This window comes from Littorina saxatilis, linkage group LG11 (assembly GCF_037325665.1).
Source record: "Littorina saxatilis isolate snail1 linkage group LG11, US_GU_Lsax_2.0, whole genome shotgun sequence".
Taxonomy (NCBI): domain Eukaryota; kingdom Metazoa; phylum Mollusca; class Gastropoda; order Littorinimorpha; family Littorinidae; genus Littorina; species Littorina saxatilis.
Window position 1 is genome coordinate 28,991,617 of NC_090255.1, and position 8,362 is coordinate 28,999,978.

The following is an 8,362-nucleotide window of genomic DNA, read 5'->3' on the forward strand; positions in this document are numbered from 1 at the left end:
AATGCAGAAATTGTTTTACCTTGTCTATAAGGCTTTTATTAGCTACAGACAATAAAGTGTCAAAGCGTCAAAGCGTCTCTCTCTCTCTCTCTCTCTCTCTCTCTCTCTCTCTCTCTCTATCTATATATCCCCTCTCTCTCTCTATGTCTCTATCTCTATCTCTCTCCATGTCTCTCTCTCTATGTCTTTCTCTCTCTCAATGTCTCTCTCTCTCTATCTCTCTCTCTCTCTCTCTCTCTCTCTATATATATATATATATATATATATATATATATACTAGAATGAATACCCGCTTCGCCGGGTAGCCGGCTTCGCCGGGAAGAAGTACTTAGAGCCGTACACCGGCTTCGCCGGGTCCGAACAATGGAATGGGAACAGTGGAATGGGAACAGCACGAAAATGATTCAGTGGCCATAATGCCATTCCTGACCATATCGAGTCCCATCCTTGTCGACGAATGTAACCGTGTTAATCAGCTTTGGAGGCGAACTCCACTCAAACAGGACTGAGCAAGTTATGGCTTCTCAAAGGAAGGCCAGTACATAAAATTACACAAAAGCCGCCAGACCACATCACAAACAGAACTGAACAATGCACAGGTGTTGCTCACATAGAGACACACACACACACACACAAACAAAAAAAACAACACAGAGAAGCCGTATCTATAGAGAGATAGATGGCAGTGTATTTTTCGCGTGGCTATAAATTGATTCGACCTTTGCACTTTTACAGTGAGGATAATTTACGGGTCCAATTTACGTTCTGGACACTGCGTTGACCTTCTAAAAATAGTAACAGTAACAGAACGCCGGGAATATCCGAAGACGCTCCACTCACACAAAAGTGCACCATACGAAGGAAGGGAGGTAAACGCTGAAAACCTGGAGAATATGAGAAGATAAGGAAGAGTTACTTATAATGGTGAAATGAACACAAAAACCAAAATCGATTCAGCGCTGCGCGCTGAGAGCACGTGTTGAAATATCTCATCGATGATATTGTGTCCGGGGTGTAGCTGAATACGGTGTCCAAATTTGAAAAAGATCCACCGAGAACTTTGGCTTTAGTGTGTCGGTATGGGGGCCCGGGTAGCTGAGGTGGAACCAAAATAGCTGAGGTGGAACCAAAATCGGTTCCGCGCTGCCCGCTGAGAGCACGTGTTGAAATATCGACCAGGTTGTGTCGTGTCCCCGGTCTACCTGAATATGCCCACCAAATTTGAAGCAGATCCATCGAGAACTTTGGCCGTGCATGGCGAATACACAAATACACAAACACACAAATACACAAATACACAGATACACAAACACACAGACACACACACAGACACAAGTCGTATATATATATAGATGTCTCTCTCTCAATATCTCTCTCTCTATGTTTTTCTCTCTCTATGTCTCTCTCTCTATGTCTCTCTCTCTCTATGTCTCTCTCTCCCCCCTCTCTCTCTTCCCCCCCCCCCTCTCTTTCCCTCTGTCTGTCTGGCTTTCTGGCTGTCTGTCTGGCTGTTTGTCTCTTTCTGAAAACAAAATCACCACGCAAGCACACATCACACACACACACAACTTTCTTTTCTCTTTACTACTCACAATAAACATGATTCTATACGGATTTGGACATAATTATGATACACATCGGTCATTGTAAACGTCGGTTATTTTCATACCTTTTTTTTTTTATCGCATCACATTCCATGCTTACCTGCAAATAATCTACCTGCACCAAATTTCCTATACTCACCTGTACTCACCTGTAGCGGGAGTGTAATGTTACAGCGGTATGACACAGTTTGAGTGACCTATAATTGCAAGCAACAACCATTGTATTCGCAACTTTGAAATAGTTTCAGGCACTGTTGAACCTGTCTGCAAATACGGGGAAATTGAGTTGGATTTGTCTGCAAACAGCCGAAATGTCGTACCTATTTCCGGTTAACATTGTTTACAAGGCATGCGATTAACTGTCTGTAGTGGGTTTTTTCCCCCGGGCCTGCCCCTTTGTGTTTGTGAATGGTGGATTCAGTAATGGCCTCCAAAACCACAAACAAACAAACAAACAAACAATGAAGCAAACAAACACAAAAACACACAAACAAACATGCAAACAAACAAACCAACAAACAAACAAACAAACAAACAAGCAAACAAACAAACAAACAGTCAAGCAAACAAACACAAAAACACACAAACAAACATGCAAACAAACAAGCAAACAAACAAACACACAATCAAACTAACACACAAACATTACCATGATGCTTTATTAATAAATGGTCCATGTTACTATAAATTTTTTTATAAATTTCAGCCGTGCAACTCACACACTATTGATGGAAAACTATCGTAATAGGACAAAGATCAAGGAAACAGACTAGACTCGCCTCTTACACAAGGCTGTTTATAAAAGATATCGTATTAGGAATAAGAACATACAGATAAACGAGAAAGTTATTTGACGCTCATGACTGCTTATACAAACATTCGTAATAGGACGAGAAATTAAAGAGCAACGAGAAACTCAGTCCATACACAGCACCGATAATGAAAACTATTGTAATAGGAATACGAACATAAAGCGAACCAATTGTAAAATCGAGGGCACAAGCTCATGCCGTTAAAACAACCTACAGTCAAGTCTCACTGTACCTATACTTACACTCTCACACACACACATACTCACACTCTCACACACACACATACTCACACTCTCACACACACACACATACTCACACTCTCACACACACATACTCACACACACACACACACATACTCACACTCTCACACACATACTCACACTCTCACACACACATACTCACACACACACACATACACTCTCACACACACATACTCACACTCTCACACACACATACTCACACTCTCACACACACATACTCACACTCTCACACACACATACTCACACTCTCACACACACATACTCACACTCTCACACACACCCATACTCACACTTTCACACACACATACTCACACGCTGTGTCTTTAGCTTTACCTACTACGCTGTCAATCTCTCTCAGCGTAACGCTTGAATGAATCTTTTCACTTACACACCTTCTCTCTCGCTTCTCTTGTCAACAGTACCCCCCCCTCCTCCCTCTTGTCCCCACCCCAAACATAGTCATGTGCACAAGGGGGGCTTTTGGGACTGTCCCCCTCCTCTTCATTTTTCCTAAGGCAGAAGTTTCTTGGCGTCGAGACGGTGGCAGTCATTGCGCTGGGGATACGGTTACTGGCTGGATTGTCGTGTGAATCGGTGAAGAATAGAGACTATTAACGTTCACGTGTATTTCCACTTGTTGACGTTCCAGATAAGGTAAGAACATACCGGGGTTATAACCTGTTTAATTTCAAAACGTCTGTCATTACGACGAAGGTTATCGAACGTTTACTTTTAGTCCGTTATAACGTCAAGTTTGTTTTCATCAAACATGAGTTTTCACGAAGGAAACCTCAATGGACTTTATGAAATTGCCTTAACTTATATGAAATTGCTTTACCTTGCGTTTGATTATGTCCGTTATAACGTGTGTTTCCCCGAGAGATAAAGCAACACCAATGTCCAGGAGGGAAACCTAAAGAAACTCTATAAAATTGCCTTAACTTAAAATGGTATTGCCTTACATTACGTTTGATTATTGTCCGTTATAATGTGTATTCCCCGAGAGATACGGCAACACCAATGTCCAGGAGGGAAACCTAAAGAAACTCTATAAAATTGCCTTAACTTAAAAAGGTATTGCCTTACATTACGTTTGATTATTGTCCGTTATAATGTGTATTCCCCGAAAGATAAAGCAACACGAATGTCCACGAGGGAAACCTAAAGAAACTCTATAAAATTGCCTTAACTTAAATGTTATTGCCTTACATTACGTTTGATTATTGTCCGTTATAATGTGTATTCCCCGAGAGATACGGCAACACCAATGTCCACGAGGGAAACCTAAAGAAACTCTATAAAATTGCCTTAACTTAAATGTTATTGCCTTACAGTACGTTTGATTATAGTCCGTTATAATGTGTATTCCCCGAGAGATACGGCAACACCAATGTCCACGAAGGAAACCTAAAGAAACTCTATAAAATTGCCTTAACTTAAATGTTATTGCCTTACATTACGTTTGATTATAGTCCGTTATAATGTGTATTCCCCGAGAGATACGGCAACACCAATGTCCACGAGGGAAACCTAAAGAAACTCTATAAAATTGCCTTAACTTAAATGTTATTGCCTTACAGTACGTTTGATAATAGTCCGTTATAATGTGTATTCCCCGAGAGATACGGCAACACCAATGTCCACGTGGAAAACCTAATTACATGAAATTACCTTACCTTATTACCTGTATCTATTATAGTCTCAGGTAGTAATAGCGTGTCCTTTCATGTGTAGTTACTGTCGTTGTTGCTGCGGCCCTGTTGAAGCGGGCTTTGTTATTTCATGTTGTACAATGTTGTCGACGAAGATGAAAGAGGTGTCTGTGTTTATGATGATTTGAGGCACGTTTTATATTAGCATGTCCTTTGTGGTGTGTTTGAGATCTGTCCAAAGTAGACCGTGTCTTTTAATGTTGTACACTCTTGCCGACGAATATGAAAGTAATATCTGTGTTTATGATAATTTCAGGCTCGTTTTATATTAGCATGTCCTCTGTGGCGTTTCTGAGATTTGACCGAAATAGACCATGTTATTTCGCGTTGTAAAATCTTGCCGAAGAATGTGAAATGAATACCTGTGTTTATTATTGTTTGAGATAAGTTTTGTAGATTAGCTTTTACATAATTATATGGTTTCAGTAGCTACGCCATACAGGCCCAGAGTTACTGTACCTTGGTCGTTGTTATTGTTGCAAAGCTCAGTGTGTATAAGAATGTCCAGCGAATACACGTGTTTACAACCTGACACTGATTTGTGTGTTGTTTCTGGTCGGTTTAATTTGCTATGGCTTTTTTCCGCGTAGCTTATCAGGGGTTTAAAGTGACAGTTTAACGAGTATCAAAGTAAAACACGCTTGCATTGCGTTTAATCGGTATGGTTTTCTCAGGTATTTTGTATTTCAAAATGCAATTCACGTACATATATTCTGCTTTGACAGCTAAATATTAGAACCGGTTTTCATTTTAACTCGATACAAACCCTAACTTGCGCATGACCTACGCATGTAACCTATCGTGAAATACCTAAATATCATCATTGATTTTCATCATCAATGGACATAATCCCGGATTTGTTATGTTTTGATGCTTGAATTTTCTTGTTCGCTTTCCTACTACGCAATTAGTCAAAGGACCTCCAGATAAAATAGGACAGACACGTGCAGCCCTATTGACTTTTCTCTATGACCAGTAACTTTGAACGTCTCATGATGCAATAGCTAAACATAAACTATGTCTCCGTTTATTTGTCAGAGTTTTAGTCTGACTGTCTATCTGTCTGTCTCACTTGCTCTGTCTATCCATCTGTTAGTACGTCCGTCTGTCTTTCGAACTCTGTTTTTCTGTATCTCTGTCTGTGTCCGTCTATGTCTGTCTGTCTGTCTGTCTGTCTGTCTGTCTGTCTGTCTGTCTGACTGACTGTCTGACTGTCTGTCTGTCTGACTGTCTGTCTGTCTGTCTGTCTGTCTGTCTGTCCGTCTGTCTGTCTGTCTGACTGACTCTCTTTTTCTTTTCCTGTCTCTCTCTTCCCGTTCGTAAGTCTGTCTGCCTGTTTGTCCGTCTGTTTTATTGTAAGAACCTTTTCGTACCGCTGTTTTGCACAACGTACATTTACAGGCAGGTTTGCGTTTTCAACCCGACTTTCCTTTGTATTACTATTATTCTCTTTTAGCACTTTAAAAAAAATTGAACATTCAACAGACTTCTTGGGTTGGTAATATCTTTGAATGGTACGCAGCGTCACCGGAAACAGTGTGGGATGTACCTGCCCTCTAACGGACGTTATGTGACAGAGTCGATGTTGTTGTAACAGCTCTAGATGCTAGTTTAACCCGAACCACAACACGAGAAAGAGATAAGCGCGGGTTCTGTTTGAGATATAATTCTAAGAAGGACAGAGAGAGAAAGAGAGAGAGAGAGAGAGAGACAATGACAATGACAATGACAATGACAATGACAAATCTTTATTTTTCGAGGGTGACAGGGGTTGGTAAATGCACATGTAAGGATAAGAGCGTTGTTGATTATTGCATCTTGTCAAAAGATCTGTTCTCGAAAGTTAAATATTTTTCTGTGATGGAATTTTGTGAAATTTATTCTGACGTACACTGTCCTGTTGTTTTGCATTTATTAAAACAGAATGAAGTACGCGCTAATGATTGCCTAGCAGACGATGTGAAAAACCCCAAAAATGAAGATTTGCTGTCTAAAAGTAGAGAAAAGGGTAACAAGTACACAAAACCAAAATGGGATAATAACAATGGGACCAAGTTAGCTTTTGTAGTTAATCTGAATGAGGATGATATTTATACTGTTGAAACTAAATTACAAGATATGCTAGCTACAAGTGAGAGTACGACAACAGATGACGTTGATAGTGTTACTAATAAGATTTGTGATATTCTAAATTGTTCTGCTGAGAAAATCGGTGTAATTAAAGAACAAAAAGTTACGAAAAAGCCACGTTCAAAGAAATTCAAACTCCAACAACCATGGTTTAGTGCAATATGCAAAGAGAAAAGAAAAATATTTTTACATGCGAAAAATAAAGCAAGACGCTTTAAAAATGCGTTCAATGAACATGAAAAAAAGAGTGCTTTTAATGAATACAAAAAGACAATAAAAAAGGAATGCAAGTTGTATCATAATGAGTTCGTTAAAACTTTGAGAAAGTTAAGAAGTAATGACCCGAAAGCATACTGGAATCTTCTAAATAAAAATAAAAATAAAAAAAATAATTCCAAAACTAACTATCCAACTTGTTCGGAGTTTTTCGAACATTTCAATAAACTACAAGAGTGTGATGAAAATGAAATGGATGATAGTAATGAACCTTTAAATGAAGCAAGTAATGAATTTCTTAATGCGCCTTTTACAAAGGAGGAAGTTATCAAATGTATAGACAAGCTGAAAAACAATAAGGCATGCGGTCAAGATAAAATAATTAATGAGTATTTAAAAGCGTCGCATGATAGAATGATTGATATTTATGTATTGTTGTTTAATGTTGTTTTGCAGTCAGGAAAGGTTCCAACACAATGGGCTGTAGGCGAAATTATTCCATTGTACAAAAATAAAGGCTCCCAAGCTGACCCCACAAATTATAGAGGAATTACTATACTCAGTTGTTTCGGAAAACTTTTCAGTGCAATTTTAAATGCTAGGTTATCAAACTTTTTGGAGAGTAATAATAAATTAGGTCAAGAACAAACAGGTTTCCGCACAGGTTTTTCAACACTAGACCATGTTTTTACTTTGCATTGTATATTAAATTTTTTTCTCAACAAAAAGAAGCGACTGTTTTGTGCATTTGTAGACTATGAAAAAGCGTTTGATAAAGTTCACCGTGCATTTTTATGGGAGAAATTAGTTAGTTCTGATGTTAATGGGAAGTTTTTAAAAACTGTAAGAAATATGTACGAAAATGCCAAGTCTTGCGTTAAAGTTAATAGTGAGTGCTCTGGATATTTTCCCAGTTTGTGTGGAGTTAGACAAGGGGAAAACTTGTCACCGCTGTTTTTTGCTCTATTTCTAAATGATCTAAAGCCTTTTTTGTTGGAAAACAGTAATGGTTTACAAACTATGTCAAGGGAGGCTATTGTGGTTGGAATGGAAGATACTGATGTAAATGCTTTGTTTCAAATGTTTTTATTACTGTATGCGGATGATACTGTGATCTGCTCAGAGTCTGAAAAAACCCTGCAAGAATGTCTAAACAAAATGCACGAATACTGTTTAAAATGGCGTCTAAATATTAATGTAAACAAAACGAAAGTTATAGTTTTTTCCAGAGGTAAAATTAGAAATAAACCATTGTTTACGTATAATGACAATTCAATCGAAGTAGTGTTTGATGTAATGTACTTGGGCCTTAAAATTAATTATAATAATAAATTTTCAGTCGCACAGAAGAATCTATATGATCGTGCCTCAAGGGCAATGTTTGTTCTTTTGCGTACGTGTAGACAATTGTCACTGCCTGTGGACATACAAGTTGACCTGTTCGATAAAATGATTGCTCCAATCTTACTATATGGATGTGAGGTTTGGGGTTTTGGTTCCTGCGAACTTGCTACTAAACTTCAATTACGTTTTTATAAAATTGTTTTCAAACAAAAAAATTCAACTCCAAATGCTATGATATTTGGTGAACTTGGAAGATATCCACTAGATGTTAATATGAAATGTAG

General features: G+C 38.5%; 1 protein-coding gene across 1 annotated transcript in view; it reads left to right on the top strand.

Moving 5' to 3' along the window:
• Nucleotides 1-3,224: 3,224 nt before the first annotated feature.
• LOC138980199 (uncharacterized) overlaps nt 3,225-8,362 on the top strand; it is an 85,599-nt gene continuing 80,461 nt past the window's right edge. Inside the window, exon 1 of the mRNA XM_070353033.1 lies at nt 3,225-3,330. The gene's annotated coding sequence lies outside the window, so the exon portion shown is untranslated. The remainder of the gene's footprint in view (nt 3,331-8,362) is intronic.